Source organism: Dipodomys spectabilis, unplaced genomic scaffold (assembly GCF_019054845.1).
Source record: "Dipodomys spectabilis isolate Male_0828 unplaced genomic scaffold, ASM1905484v1 ptg000196l, whole genome shotgun sequence".
NCBI classification, from domain to species: domain Eukaryota; kingdom Metazoa; phylum Chordata; class Mammalia; order Rodentia; family Heteromyidae; genus Dipodomys; species Dipodomys spectabilis.
The window spans coordinates 410,551-426,090 of record NW_024870873.1 but is presented as its reverse complement, the minus strand read 5'-3'; the positions used below and the strand labels follow the sequence as shown (position 1 = coordinate 426,090).

General features: G+C 40.0%; 1 non-coding gene across 1 annotated transcript; it reads right to left on the bottom strand.

Moving 5' to 3' along the window:
- Nucleotides 1–15,012: 15,012 nt before the first annotated feature.
- On the bottom strand, nucleotides 15,013–15,119 carry LOC122121736. Its single transcript, XR_006150033.1, has one exon. It is a non-coding gene; the product is annotated as a U6 spliceosomal RNA (small nuclear RNA).
- Nucleotides 15,120–15,540: the final 421 nt, after the last annotated feature.

Sequence of the window (15,540 nt, the reverse complement as noted above, 5' to 3'; positions counted from 1 at the left end):
TGTTTGGGTTTTTTATGGGGGGGGGGTGGTAATGGCGCCTAACTCTGGGCCTGGGTGATGTCCCTCACCTCTTCACCTCAGGGCTAGTGCTCAACCACTCAAGCCATAGCACCACTTCTTTTTTTTTTTTTTTTTAAATATTTTTTATTGTGAAAATACTGTACAGAGGAGTTACAATTACATGGACAAGATAATGAGTACATTTCTTATCAATCATTGTAGCCTCCTCCTTTGTTTACCCTTCCCATTCCTTCCCAGCCACCCTCCACCCCCCCCCACTCAATCCCCACCCCCACCAAAGTTGTAAAGTTCATTTTTGACATGACAACTTGTACTTCTCATTGTTGCAACGGGTCCACCTGTATCCGTATTTAAACGACTAGTTTTTCCCCTTCCCCTCCACAAATTATACCGACATCAAATACAGTGAAAACTGGGGTTATACTGTGGGGGAGGGTCATACAAAGCAAAAAGAAATAATCTTATAAATGCATTAGAAACAAATGCATGAAAGAAAAAAAAAACATTTAAATGCATATCTTAGGGTTCATTTTCCTAACATCACCTTATCTGACCTTTTCTGCTTGACTCATACATATACTAGATATTGCAAATAAGGGAAACCATGGGACCTATGTTTCTTTGGGGCCATAGCACCACTTCTGGCTGAGGAATCGAACCCAGGGCCTCATGCATGTAAGGCAAGCACTCTAACCACTGAGCCACCTTCCCAGCCCAAGTTTGGTAGTTTTCGAGAAGAGGAATTTGGCATTTGTTTTGCATCCTTGATTAGTAGGTATCATTTTGCTCCAAATTTTGTCTCCTTTTATGTTCCCTAAACACTTACACAGGATCATCATTCCATAGCATATCGTTAAGTCCTTCTTTTACTTCTTTTATCATTATTGTTTTGTTGTTGTTGTTTTGCTGATGCTGAAGCTTGAACTCAGGGACTAGGCAGTATCCCTGAGCTCCAGGCTAGTGATCTACCACTTGAGCCACAGTACTACTTCTGGATTTTTCTTCCTGGGCATGCTTTGAATCATAATACTCAGATCCCACCATCCTGGGTAGCTTGGATTACAGATGTAGGCCACCAGGGCCCAGCAAGTACCTCTCTTTTAGATATTATTCTAAAAGCCTCCTATCCAAGGTCACTCCTAAGATAGTAAACGGAACTATGCTAATAGTTCCTTCACACTCTCATCTCCTGTTATGGCTATGGTGTGTCTTTTCCATCTTATTTTGAACCTACTTGACTGTTCTCTTCCTTATCCATGGTTCTAGGTGTGTTACTAATAATTAACTAAATTTAGTGGGTATAAACCCTAAATCACTCAACTATAAATTTCATTTAATTTTTTCAATATGATTGTTTTTCTGTACAAATATGAGCTTATACTCAGCTTCTTGCACCTACCTCTTGGCATAAGCAGAGCCTAGGCTTATTCTAACTCAAATACAAGAGGTTAGCCAAATAATTACCTACAGTATTCCTGCCTAGGAGTCAGGAAAAGTAGTTGAGTGCCTGAAAGAAGCAATGCATTCCTGGCATGGGAAGGGGTGGAAGAGACAAGAGCCTAGAGAGCAAACTGGCAGTCACAACATTTAACAACTTCTCCTTTGGGGAAACTGACCTCCTGCAAAGAGGCGGTGAGATAACACCTAGTGAATTTTCATATATGAAGGAAGTTGTCATGTCTCACTACACAACTCACTTGTAGTCAAAGACAGGGTCATTGTTTTGTGTCCTCCATAGGTCCAGTCTCACTTAATCTCCATCTTAGACTTTGCCCAGACTCTATTCCTACCAGAAGATCCCTAATGAGGAGAAAAGTGTGATCTCTTGGCTTCTGACTGGCCCTGTGGGAACTGAGGCCACATTTAGTTTTGAACCTATTCCTCCTGACAAGGCTGTGGTGGGTGGTGGGAAAGCTCATTCTCTGAATTGTGCCCTAGTACCAAATCTCTTCAGAGAAAGCCAAGGAATTACAGATTCTGCCGGGGGGGGGGGGGGGGGGAAGGGAAGGGGGAGGGCGCGGTGAGTTTCTCCATATCCAAAGAGTTCAATTAATATCTGATTATGAGGCCCAGGTGTAGGTCCTTCACCAGATCCTTCAAGCTGGAGTGGATGTTAGCTCAGACTCCAGGCCATCCTCATATTTCTCCAGCTCTTTCTCATGAACAAAATGGTCATAGGAGTTGAGTTCAGAAACAAGGAGAAATGAGAAAAGCAGAAGAATCATAGGCACGGGGAGGAATTAGAAGCTTTGGGTGGAAAAAGGGCTCAGAAAATCTAGGATCACTCACATCATTTGGGAATCACATCATGAGATTAGGGAATAAAAGTAATAAATTACTACCTAATTAGTAACTCCAGTGCTCTGACTACATTACAAGTGTTCTGTCAAAAGGTACTGTCCTAGCTCTATTTTGATGAGGAAAATGGAGCACATTCACAAAGTTCTCAGTGTCTTCATCCATAGCCAGGTTGTTCTTACTCTCTACTTTTCTGTAACTTTCCTTTGCTGGATTCTATCAATGACACTTGAAAGTGTTATCATCTTCAGACATGTAATTATATTTTCTTTTAATCCATTTGTTATAAAAATAAAACAAATTATGGGGAAAACTATGTCTATGGTACATTTTCTTCCAAGGCATATTTATTTTATGTTAAGTATTATTTTAATAGTTTCATTTTTAAAACTTGAAGAAAATGTTTTGTTACTATTAGCACTAATTATTGCACCTGTTTTTGTATTTTTCCATGTCTGTATGTTTGTTATTAAGCTTCTAAAATTTTCTTTTCCCCCATTGTTGCCTTCTTAAAATTTCTTCAAATTATAAACTATATATAATAGTCCTGTATGTGTTCACTGATATATTTAAATTTTGATCTAATACCCACATATTATAGGATCTCTTCAAACTCTTGTAATTGCTCTGAAAATCTGTATGGATGTCCCTCATTAAAGTAAAAACACAATGCCACAAAACCCAGTGAAAATAGGATTAGGTATCTATCCAAAAATATTTAGCAATGATACAGTAGAAACATTCACTTCTCACTGGGTGCCGGTGCCTCACACCTGTAATCCTAGCTACTCAGGAGGCTGAGATCTGAGGATCGAGGTTCAAAGCCAGCCTGAGCAGGAAAGTCTGTGAAACTCTTATCTTCAATAAACCACCAGAAAACCGGAAGTGGCACTGTAGCTCTAGTGGTGAAGCACTCGCATTGAGCTGAAGAGGTGAGGGAGAGCACTCAGACCTAGAGTTCAAGACCATGACCGACAAAAAAAAAAAAAAAAAAAAAAAAAAAGCTGATAATGAGCTGAGCTGCTAGAGGTAGTTTCCCTAAAGATCTAAGAGCTAAAAGTGGAGAGGCAAACCCAGAGCTCTGCACCACATCAGTCCACCATGCCAATTGCTTCTACCATAGTACTAGCTACCCAGTTTGCACACTCATGACCTTTTTACCCTGATTGTGCCCCACAATCCCTCACAACTTTTACTCTTTCACTTTGTCTATGCTTTCTTGTCCCTGCTAAACTCTTTTGGATGCCTGTATTAGCTACCCCAACCCTTGCAAAGCTGTTGCTGCTACCCAATTTCCTGCCACTTCAACTCAGTTATTACAGTCACAATTACCCTTTCCCTGGTATCCTAGTCTCTGCTACTCTTTTCTGCTACCCATAATTCATAACACCATGGTTCCAGCCACTTGACCCCTGACACCCTTGTCTCTGATACCACATTCCCAAACAAAACAAGGGAAGAGTGGGCACAGACAGTCGACTTGGGTACTCCTCTTGCAGGCATATTGGGACATTATTCCTCAGGTATTTAACACAAGGGACTTACTAGCGGTGGAAAGAAATGAGGTTACTCAGAGATGACTAATATCCAAGGATATCAACTGACAATTTGTTGCTAGGAAAAGAAAGCCCTAAGGTGAAAGTTAATGAGAAAAAGTTTTACAAAGATATTGGGGATTGGGCTGGGAAGGTGGCTCAGTACTAAAGCGCTTGCCTCGCATGCATGAGGCCCTGGGTTCGATTCCTCAGCACCACATAAGCAGAAAAAGCTGGAAGTGGCGCTGTGGCTCAAGCGGTAGAGCACTAGCCTTGAGCTGAAGAGCTGAGGGACAGCGCCCAGGCCCAGAGTTCAGGCCCCATGACTGGACCCAAAAAAAAAAAAAAAAGATATTGGGGATGATGCAATAGGTTTAGCTTAGTCCCTTCTACTAGTGATCTGAATTATTTTTTGACATAGATATGTAACTACTTTGCATTTTAAAAATTATATGAAGATGCACCTTTATGAATAGTTGCATATGATCACGTTAATGATATCCAATATTTTATGTTCAATGTTATGCTCATGAGGCTGCCTTTGGCAATATGAATTGAGCTCTCTAACAACAAATGGAATTTCATTGTCAAATACTACAAGGAGATTACTGATGCTAGAACCAAAATGAAAGCTGGAACAAAAAAACTGAAGAAAGCTGCAAGTTTGATGGGAAGGAGGCAATGGTAAGGGCCATGATGAAAGAGAAATTTTTCACCATGGAATCTTGGAAGAATAGAATGTGTTTTGTTGAATTACTAGCTTTTTAAACCTTCTTAGAAAGCAGAACATTATTTTTATTCTTGCTTTTTGGTAGCCGTTTAATGAATGGTTTAACAAAAAAATTATCAAAATGACTGAAAATTAAATGATGTGAATTATCAGATTAACATTATACCTAAAGTTGCCCTGAGATGCAGGAAGATTGGATTCTTTTCTATTAAATTAATGGAATAAACTTCCTTTTGAATGGTTGGATAGTCCATGACACTTGTTCCAAAACAAGAAAAGATAATGGAGAGAAAAAAAAAAAGAGGAAGGAGACTCAATGCAGCTGAAATTAGCATGTTCTCATTTGGAGTTTCATGGTTTTTTTCTACAAAGAATAAGAACTTCATCTTAACAATAATTTCAAAATGGATGTGCTACAGGATAGCTTGTAAACGTAATATTTAATGCTGTTGAATTACTTGAAGACAAATGTTTACAGAAAACTTTAAATTCCAGAAAAACTGTAATGTTCCAATAAACACCTGGAAGAAATATAATTTAAAAATTCATGGTTCAAAGCAAACCCTGGCAGGAAAGTCTGTGAGACACTTATCTCCAAACAGGAAGTGACACTGTGGCTCAAGTGGAAGAGGGCTTCCCTTGAGCTGAAGAACTCAGGGATATGTTCAAACCCAGTCCCTGAGTTCAAGCCCCAAGACTGACAAAAAGAAATTTAAAAAAATTAAAGCATTAGGGATGGGAAGAAGACTCAGTGGTAGAGTGCTTGTCTTGCATGAATGAGGTCCTGGTTTCAATTCCTCTGCACCACATAAGCAGAAAAAACTGGAAGTGGCACTGTCACTCAAGTGATATAGCCTTGAGCTGAAGAGCTCAGGGACAGTGCCCAGACCCAAAGTTCAGGCCCCCCTACCACCACCACCAACAACAAAAATTAAAGCATCAAACAACCCGAAGAGGTTGTCCAGAATGAGTGCGGCATTATCCATTTACATGACTTAGTGACTTGAAATCTAGTTTACCAGGGGAGGTGGTGGGCAATTTGTGTCTTTGCCAAAACCTGCGAAATTATTTTGTACTTTCCCAACGAGGGACAAAGCAGGGAATGGGGGGAGGAGGATTGGTGTTTGGCGGTCTTGCCTTTTGGTTCAGTGATTGTTTTCTGGAGTGAAATTCAGAGAAATACTGCTTGCAATCCTAGTTGCATGGGCAATGAAGAAGCCATGCCCTGGAAGTGGTCTTTGCATTGTCCTTGGCCCGGTTCCAACCACCACTGGATAATCCAAGTCCCATTTCAGGACCAAGATGCCTTGAAGACTACTGATCCACTGGGCAGGTGGACCTAACCACAGCGAGAAAAGGCAAAAAATTCAATGCCGAGGGCAGCACTGGAAATCTACAACATATATTTTATTGTAAAAATACTGTACAGAGGGGGTTCAGTTACATGAGTAGGGTAATGAGTACATTTCCTATCGAGCATTGTTACTTCCTCCTTGTTTTTTTCCCTACCATCCCTTCCCTCCCCACCTCTCCAACTCCTCCCTCCTCAATCCCTGCCTGACATAGTAAATTCATTTTCTACATAGTGTCCTGTACATCTCTTCATCACAATGGGTCAACCTGCAGCCCCATTTAAGCATTTTGGTATATCCTTTCCACTCCCCAAATCACAAAAATGAATATACAAGATGCAGAATATTGGAATCAAATACAGTGAAAACAGGGATTATACCGTGGGTGGATGAACCTACAAAAGAATCACATAGTGCATCATAAGTATATTAAAAACAAAACCAAGACTGACTTGGGGTATATTTCACTTAACATAATCTTATGTGGTCATAATAACATAACTTTTGATCTTTTCTGCTTGTCCTAGACATGTACTAGTCCTTGCAAATAAGGGAAAGCATGGGACCTATGTTTCTCTGGGCCTGGCTTACTTCACTTAATATAATTTTTAACAAGTCTTTCCATTTCCTAACAAATGGGGCATTGTCATTCCTTCTAATGGAGGCATAGAATTCCAGTGTGTGTGTGTGTGTGTGTGTGTGTGTGTGTGTGTGTGTGTGTGTGTGTGTGTGTGTGTGTGTGTGTGTATCACATTTTCTAGATCCATTCATCTACTGAGGGGAATCGGGGTTGGTTCCTTATCATAACTATAGTGAGCTATAGTGAGTAATGCTGCAACAAACATGGTTGTGCTGGTAGCTTTGGTATGACCTTGTTTGTAATCATTTGGGTAAATGCCCAAAAGTGGGATTGCTGGGTCATAGGGAGCTCTATGTGTAGTCTTTTGAAGAACTTCCATACTGCTTTCCAAAGTGGTTGAACAAGTTTACATTCCCACTAACAATGCAGTAGGGTTCCCGCCAGCATCTGTAATTATTACATTTCTTGATTATAGACATTCTAACTGGAATGATGTGTGATCTCAATGCTATCTTGATTTGCATTTCTTTTATGGCTAGAAAAGTTGAGCATTTCTTCATGTGTCTAATGGGCATTTTCATTTCCTCTTCAGAGAAATCTCTCTTTAAGTCTTTAGCCCTCTGAGTTATCCAGCAGTTGTTTCTTTGATGATTTGTTGTTGGGGAATTTAATTTTTTAAGTCCTAAGTATATTTTAGATATAAGACCTTGTCCATTTTATGACTCATGAAGATCTTCTCCCAGTACGTGGGCTGTCTACAGTTCTTGTTAGCTTTGACCTTTGCCTTGCAGAACCTCTGCAGTTTCATGCAATCCCATTTGCCCAACCTTTCTTTGATTTGTTTTGTTTCTTGTTCTCTATTAAGAAAATTTCAGCGTGTGCTAAAGAGCCCTAGAGTTTCTCCTATTCCTTCATGTAAAGTTTTCATGGTGTCTGCTTTTATTTTGAGGTCTTCTGTCCACTTGGAGTTGATTCTGGTGCAGGGCGATATATACGGATCTAGTTTTAGTTTAACAGGTATTTAACCAATTTTGCCAACACCATTTACAGAAAAGGCTATCTTTTTTCCACTCTATTTTTTTTAGCTCCCTTGTCAAAGATTAGGTGGCTATAGGTCAATGGATTCATTTCTGAGTCTTCAGTCCTTTTCCATTGGTCCTCAGGTTTGTTCTTGTGCCATTATCAAGCTGTTCTTAGTACTGTGGCTTTTTAGTCTAGTTTGACATTTGGAACTGATATTGCTTCAGCACTGTTCTTTCTGCTAAGGATTGACAAACCTACAGCCAGCATTATAGTTAATGGCAAAAAGTTAAAATCATTTCTTATAAATTCAGGAATGAGGGGCTGGGAATGTGGCTCAGTGGTAGAGCGCTTGCCTTGCATGCATGAGGCCCTGGGTTCCACATAAGCAAAAAGAATAAAAGCCGGAAGTGGCGCTGTGGCTCAAGTGGTAGAGTGCTAGCCTTGAGCTGACGAGCGGCGGGACAGTGCCCAGGCCCAGAGTTCATGCCCCACGACTGGGGCATGAATTAAATAAATAAAATAAATTCAGGAATGAGATAAGGATGTCTGAGCTGTCCCCCCTCTTCAAATTAGTATTATAATGCTAGCTGGGGCAATAAGACAAGATACAAACTTAAAGGGGATCCAAATAGGGAAAGATGAAGTAAAACTATCCCTCTTTGCAGATGACATGATCTTGTATTTAAAGAACCCCACGGACTCCACTCCCAAATTACTTGAGCTGATCAGAAACTTTGGCAAACTAGCAGAATATAAAATTAACCCTCGGAAATCAATGGCTTACCTGTATTCCAATAACAATAAGAGTGAGGCTGAAAATAGGAAAGCAATACCTTTTTAATATTCGCAAAAATATAAAATAGCAAGGAGTTAACTTAAGAGATGAAGGACCTCTATGATGGAAACTTTAAAAACCTGAAAAAGAAAATGAAAGCAGAATTAAGGAAGTGGGAAACCTCCCACGCTCCTATTTTGGGAAGATTAACATCATGAAAATGGCAATACTGCCAAAGGCTATTTCCAAATTCAATGTGATACCTATCAATATCCCAATCTCACTTTCAATGAAATAGAAGAAGCAATCCACAAATTCATATGGAAGAATAAAAGACCCCGAATAGCAGAGAGGATTTTTGTGATTCTCATTTTGTATTACCACTTTCATTCTACAAAGTAATCTATGGATTTTAACTTTCTTCCCTCCCTTTGGATAAACCTCACAAAAACCCTGCCTCTAGCTCCCAAGACACCTAACTCTTAGGTCTGGACAATTGTTCCTAGATAGTGAATTACTTAGTTGTATTTTGAACACATAAAACATGCATATAAAACTAGCACATTTTGATCTCATGAGAAAACTGCCTTTTTCCCTCTCTCAAATTCATTTCCTGATAGGCATTTTTAGAAAGAATCTATTTTCCTTTGTAGATGAAAGGCTTGTAGGAAACTATGTTCATAATCTGGCTCTTCCTCCTGCACCTCAACACCTAAAACACAAATTTCACAAAGCATTTATAAGAAACAATACAAAAACCAAACACTGGGAAATGCTCAGATGCAGAAAGTTTTACAAAACCCAGAATATAACTCTTCTGTCTGAGGCTGGGGCTCTCTGTGTAAATTCAGAAACCCCAAAAGAGCAGCCAGGAGTACCGGACATGAGTGTCCCTGGCTGACACTCCATGGACAAGGAGCATGGAGGGGCATCCTGAGCCTGCAGAAGAGTGTCTGGAGGAAAGTTTCCCTGAGTACAAAAGTTGGCATCACCCCACCTGGGCCTGTATTTCTTGTCTTCTCCCCACAGCTGAGAACAATCATCTCTTACTCCATGGAGGATACTGTACAAGCGGATCCCCAGAGAGGCTTCTGTTTTGTCTGCACTCCTTCCTAGGTGGGTGCCCCCCCCACCGTGTGTGTGTGCTCTCAGGGGCTGATCCTTAGGGTCCAGGCCCATGGGGCTTGTGGGTGTTAGATGTGGGTCAGTGTCATTCACGCAGCAGCTTCCCTAGTCCAACAGCAGGTACACCCTGATATTCTCCCACAGTCTCAGGTGAGGTGGCCAGAAGCACCCGTGTTGGGTAGGCTGCCACTAGGATCCTACTTCATCAGAGGGGCCAGATGAAGTGGCTGCTGCCTGAATTACTAATTATTTTATGGAGCAGTTATAAACAAATTGATACATATTACTGTATGATATATAATGCTATATCCTTGAGTCTCTAGTCTACAAAATCATTGAACTTGATACTAGCAAGAATGTATTTTATTTTATGTGTTTATAAGCCCATAATGGCAAACTGAAATGAAAGTACAACAAAACTCTTCTCCAAAAAGCACATTCTAAACTCACAGAATTTGAAAAAAAATGTATGTAAGTAGTGCAAATGAAATTATACTAGGATAGTAAAATACACACAAAAATATTACATTCATTACATTCAAAAGTAAATAAGTAAGTACAGAAAGAATTCCTACTGGATAAAAAATATTACAATGGTTTAACAGGTAGAAGTGATATAGGTTATATGTTTCCTTTTTATAAAACTTATTTATATCTTCCTGTTCTGTTTATCTTAGTGAAGGAAAACGTTAGAAAACAGAAATTATATGTGGCATCTCTTACTTCCAGTACTACAAAGGAGAGTGGCACTTCCTAATGGGAGTCCTGGGATGACACCCACACCCAGCCCATGTAGACTCATCAGAGGTCCCTGTGGTGACCCTGAGGGGGTCTGGAAAACCGCACTGCTGTTGCAGCAGGTGCAGTATTTGTTGTGGTGGGCTGCATCCAACAAGGCTCCATCAGTGACCAGACTAAGCAACACAGCCTCAGGTGCCAAAGCCAGGAGGTAAGGCAGGGCAGACCCCAAGTCCTGCCTTCCATGTGTGTGGCCTGCATTGCCAAGGCCAGACCCATTCCTGCTTTGGATACCAATGAGGGTAGAGGATGAGCCCATTGCTGCCAAAGGGAGCATCCCCGGAATGGCATCCAGAGCTGGGCCCATGTGGACCAGAAGGACAGTGGAGGAGGCTATACAGCAAAGCCAAAGGGGCTTTGGTCCTCCAGTGCTGCAGCTGGTGCATGCAAGTCCAGGCTCCTCTGGCACTGATGGGCATATGCAGGGATGGCACCTTACCCGAGATCACAGGGACCAGAAAATGGAGGTCCGTGGGGATGCTGAAGGGGCTCCAGGGTGCTCAGCTGCCACAGCTGTCACAAGCCCGCTGGCAGAAGGGCCAGCACACAACTCTAGTCCCCATTCTGCCCTAAAGTCTGAACCAAGGCTGGGCTGCCTGGCCCCAAGGGGGTGAATTGTCCACCAAGCCTTCCTTCTCCTGTGGACTGTGCAGTGTACAGGCATGGTGTCCTCCACCCCACACCCATGGGGGCAGGCAGTGACCCCAGAACAGAGTCTCACTGGGATGGCACTTGCACCCAGGACCACCGCAGACCAGTACCAGCACACCTGGCAGAGGAGAGGGAAGCAGTGGACTCAACTCCAGCCCCATGGCTGCCAGCTCCTGGGTGAAATGGAACAAGTGAGACTGGGAAGGGAGGTGGGCAGGGTGGGCAGGGCTCATCTGGCAATGGTAGGGACCATGCACACACACATCCCTTCACTGCACATCCACCACAAGGGAGGGGGCTCCACTTCTCAACGGGTGACCTGAAGAGGCCCCACACCCACAGGGACTACATAAATGGAGGTTCACGTGGTGATATTGAAAGGGCTTCAGGGTACAGCCTTGCTCCTGCCCTGATCAACTGGCACACACACAAAAAAAAGGAAAAATGACCACTACACCTTTTCATCAATGATAACCTATTATACTTTCAAAACAGTTTTACTTTCCTCTTGTCCTATATTTTTGCATGGGGCCCTCTGAATTAACCAGAAATCTCCAGGATTTCTTCATGTACAATAATACAAATAAATATAGCTTCTATTCTTTTTTGAATTAAGGGAGGTTGCATTTAGTTCTTTCCCATGTTTGATTCATGAAAAAGAAATCCTGAAGTGTATCTGTAAAACACAAAACTCAAGCTACCCAGAGAGAAATAATCACATGATTAGTGGTTCAAATGATATTTCATCTTTGCATTTCTTTAGAAAACTGCATACTTGGGGCTGGGAAGGTGGCTCAGTGGTAGAGCGCTTGCCTTGCATGCATGAGGCTCTGGGTTTGATTCCTCAGCACCACATAAGCAAAAAGAAAAAAGCCAGAATTGGCGCTGTGGCTCAAGTGGTAGAGCGCTAGCCTTGAGCTGAAGAACTGAGGGACAGCGCCCAGGCCCAGAGTTCAGGCCCCACAACCGAACCACCCCCCAAAAAGAAAGAAAGAAAGAAAACTGCATACTACTTTCTACAATGAGAATATTAACCTGTATTTTGACCAAGAGAGTACAAAATTTCCTTTCCTCCACACTCTCACAACATTATTACCTTCTGGGTATTTTCAAGGGCAGGTTTTTACTATGTGTAGTACCCCAGACTGGCCTTAGAATCAAATCCTCTTACTCCAACCCCCTAAATGCTTGGAATTACAAGCCTTTACCACCACATCTGGCTTCTTTGATTTTGTTGATAAGAGTTATAATAGTTATGAAGTAGTATCATAGTAATTTTGAGTTGCATTTCTCTAATGACTTCTGTTCAGAAAGCATTAAGCCAGCTTAGAAGTGGTATTAAACACAAATTTGTAAACCCACTGGTGATTTTCAGGGCTTTTTGGAAAGCAGGTCTATTCAGAACTTTCGTCCATATTAAATCAGGTTTCTTGTTAATCTCATCTTTAATATCTCTATACAAAATGAATACTTAATTCAATATAGTAGAAAGGAAAAATCAATCAACTCCTAACATTTTTCACTTTTCAATAAAATGATATTGCTTAAATCAATTTCTGTTTATGCTTGAGACTATACTACTTAATTTGGTTAGACCTTTTACAAAGCTTTATATACTTTATTTATTTTATGTTGATTGCTTTTTCCAAATCCTGCATGTCTAATTTTGGTTTCTTTCAGTCTCATGTAGTTCAGATTTCAAACCGAAGAATAAATGGAAGGAAACAAACAAAACAAGAGTTACTCTCATCTGAAGATGCCTCTACAAGAAAGAGTTCATCCTGCTAAGGATCTATGATAGAATTTCAAAAAGAGAATTCATTCTTCTAGGTTTTCCCTATCTTTGTGATGTACCTTAAATTATATAAAACAAAATATACTGCTCAGATACTTTTATCAGTTTTGTACATTTTTATATGGACTTCACATCTGTCTACAGCATTCCTTCTTTATAATGTCCCTGATATTTTTACACTATCAAGACATAAGATAACCAGCTTGATTTACAGCATGAGAAGTTATCCTCCTGGCTTCCTTGGAAGCAGAGCATGGTCAATAGATAACATTACTTCTGGTTGCTCACTACATGTAATGGTTTCTGTGATACATTTTATTTAGTATTTAAAAAACTGTTGGCTAAACTCAAAGCTCATTCATAGAAGTTTATGTTAAGTTTTTCACAAGTTTTATTTCTCTTAATTCTTAAGATAACATTTGTTATAATACTAATATTATTACCATTTAAGTGTTGGGAAAAATTGTAATTAAAGGCACTAAATGCATGGCCCAAATACACACAGTGAGGAAGAAAATGAGTTTCCAAAAGTCTTTCAGCAATACAGAAAAAGTAGATAAAATCTCACCATTCTCTTACACTCTAAATTCAATATTAATATTGCTCAAGAAATAATAGCATAGCAATTATTGCCGATGATGATTGTTTTCTGTCACAATTTGTCTTCAACACAGACTGTGTTGGTGACATTGCGTTATCATGCACAGAATTGAGCTTATACATTGAGTTTCAAAGACAGCCAAATTTCTTCTGTCCTACAGTTCCATTTTTCTTTTAAAAAAGTACCAAAACTTTTAAATATCATCACTTTCTGTCTTTTAAGAATCCAAAAGAGAAATAAATTCACATTTAATTTAATAAATTCACCTTTACTTTTAAAGCAAAGTGCTTTAAAAGTAGGAGATGATAAAAACAGGCCCCCATGAAGTAAATTTTCTTCTACTTTTAAAATTATTCTGAAAATCTTGTGCTGGTTGGTTACACCTGTAATCTTGTTTACTTGAGATATCTACTCAGGAGGCTGAGATCTGTGGATAACAGTTGGAAGCCAATCAGGGCAAAAATATTTTTGAGATTATTTTTCAAAAAAATTTAATGAACTAGCAAAGAGCCAGGAGTGGAGATGTCGCTCATATAGTAGCTCACCAATCTAGAGAGGAAAGGTCTAGCAAGACCTTAAAGCCCTGAGTTCAAATTCTAAGCACTCCAACACACTTGTGTACATGCGTGCACACACACACACACACACATTTATTCAAAATACCCTCGTGTCAGTGTTTTGCATTAATTTATTTGTTAACGAGATTATATGGATAAAATAAGGGAAATTAACTCTTCAATCTCAGAACATTTTTATACATTTTTTATTTTAAAAATATTGCACAGAGGGGTTACATTTACATGAGCAAGGTAATGAGTACATTTCCTAACAAGCATTTTTACCTCCTCCTTTATTTTCCCCCCACCATCCCTTCTCTCCCACCTCCACAAGTACACTCCACGCCTCCTCTCTCCTTCCCCTACCTCAATTGTAAAATTCATTTTTCAACATAGGTCTTGTGCATCTCATTGTTACAATGGGTCAACCCGTATCCTTATTTAAGCATTTTGTTGTTTTCTTCTTCTCCCCAAATTAGAGAAACGTATATACAAGATGTAGGCGCACCAACTTCAAATACAGTGAAAAAAGGGGTTATAGCGTGGTTGAGGAACATATAAAGGAACAAAAAAAATCACATCGTACAATATAAGTATGTTAGAAATAATAGCAAGATAGAATCACTTGTGTACCTATCTTGGTGTTCGTTTAGCTTAACATCATCTTATCTGGTCAAATGCACATAGCTTAAGACATTTTCTGATAATCCCGGACATATATTAGTTATTGAAAATAAGGGAAACCATGGGACCTATGTTTCTTTGGAGTTGGCTTACTTCACTTAATAAATTTTTTCCAAATCTTTCCATTTCCTAACAAATTGGGCAATGTCATTCTTTCTGATGGAGGCAGAGAATGCAATTGTATATATTTACCAGGTTTTCTTGATCCATTCATCTACTGAGGGGCATCTGGGTTGGTTCCATATCTTAGCTATGGTAAATAATGCTGCAGTAAACATAGTTGTGCTGGTAGTTTTAGTATGGTCTTGTTTGTGATCCTTTGGGTAAATGAACAAAAGTGGGATTGCTGGGTCATAGGGGAGCTTTATGGGGAGTCGTTTGAGGAAACTCCATACTGCTTTCCAAAGTGGTTGAAGACTTTTACACTCCCACCAAGAATGCAGTAGGGTTCCCTTGTGGCCCCATCTCCTCCAGCATTTGTTGTTGTAAAAATATGGATTGCTTCACTGATTTTCGAGTCATCCTTGAGCAGGGGCCATGCTAATCTTCTCTGTATCATTCCGATGTTAGTGTATGGGCTGCCGGATTAAGCACAGAACATTTTTTATATAGAAGGTGTAATTTATTTTCTTAGTCAATTCCACAAAAAAGTAAGTTCAAAAGAATTGTCATGAAATTTTAGAATCATGCATTTCTTACATAAGCACACATTTTTGATGTTGGCATAATTTGTGGAGGGGAAGGGGAAAATGTTTAAATAGGGATACAAGTAGACCCATTGCAACAATGAAAGGAACTTTACAACTTTGGTATCTCTACTACTGCCATACCTGCAGATTGTAACTTGATTGCTTCTTTTGAGGTAAGTATCACTATGCCTGGGTCTGCTTGGACTGTGGTCCTCCTAACACGAACAAAACACATAGCACCCATCAAATGGTTAGAGTTTCTGAAACTTCTTTTTTTTTTTTTTTCGGTCTGGGCTTGCCTGGAACTGCAATTCTCTAATCTCTGT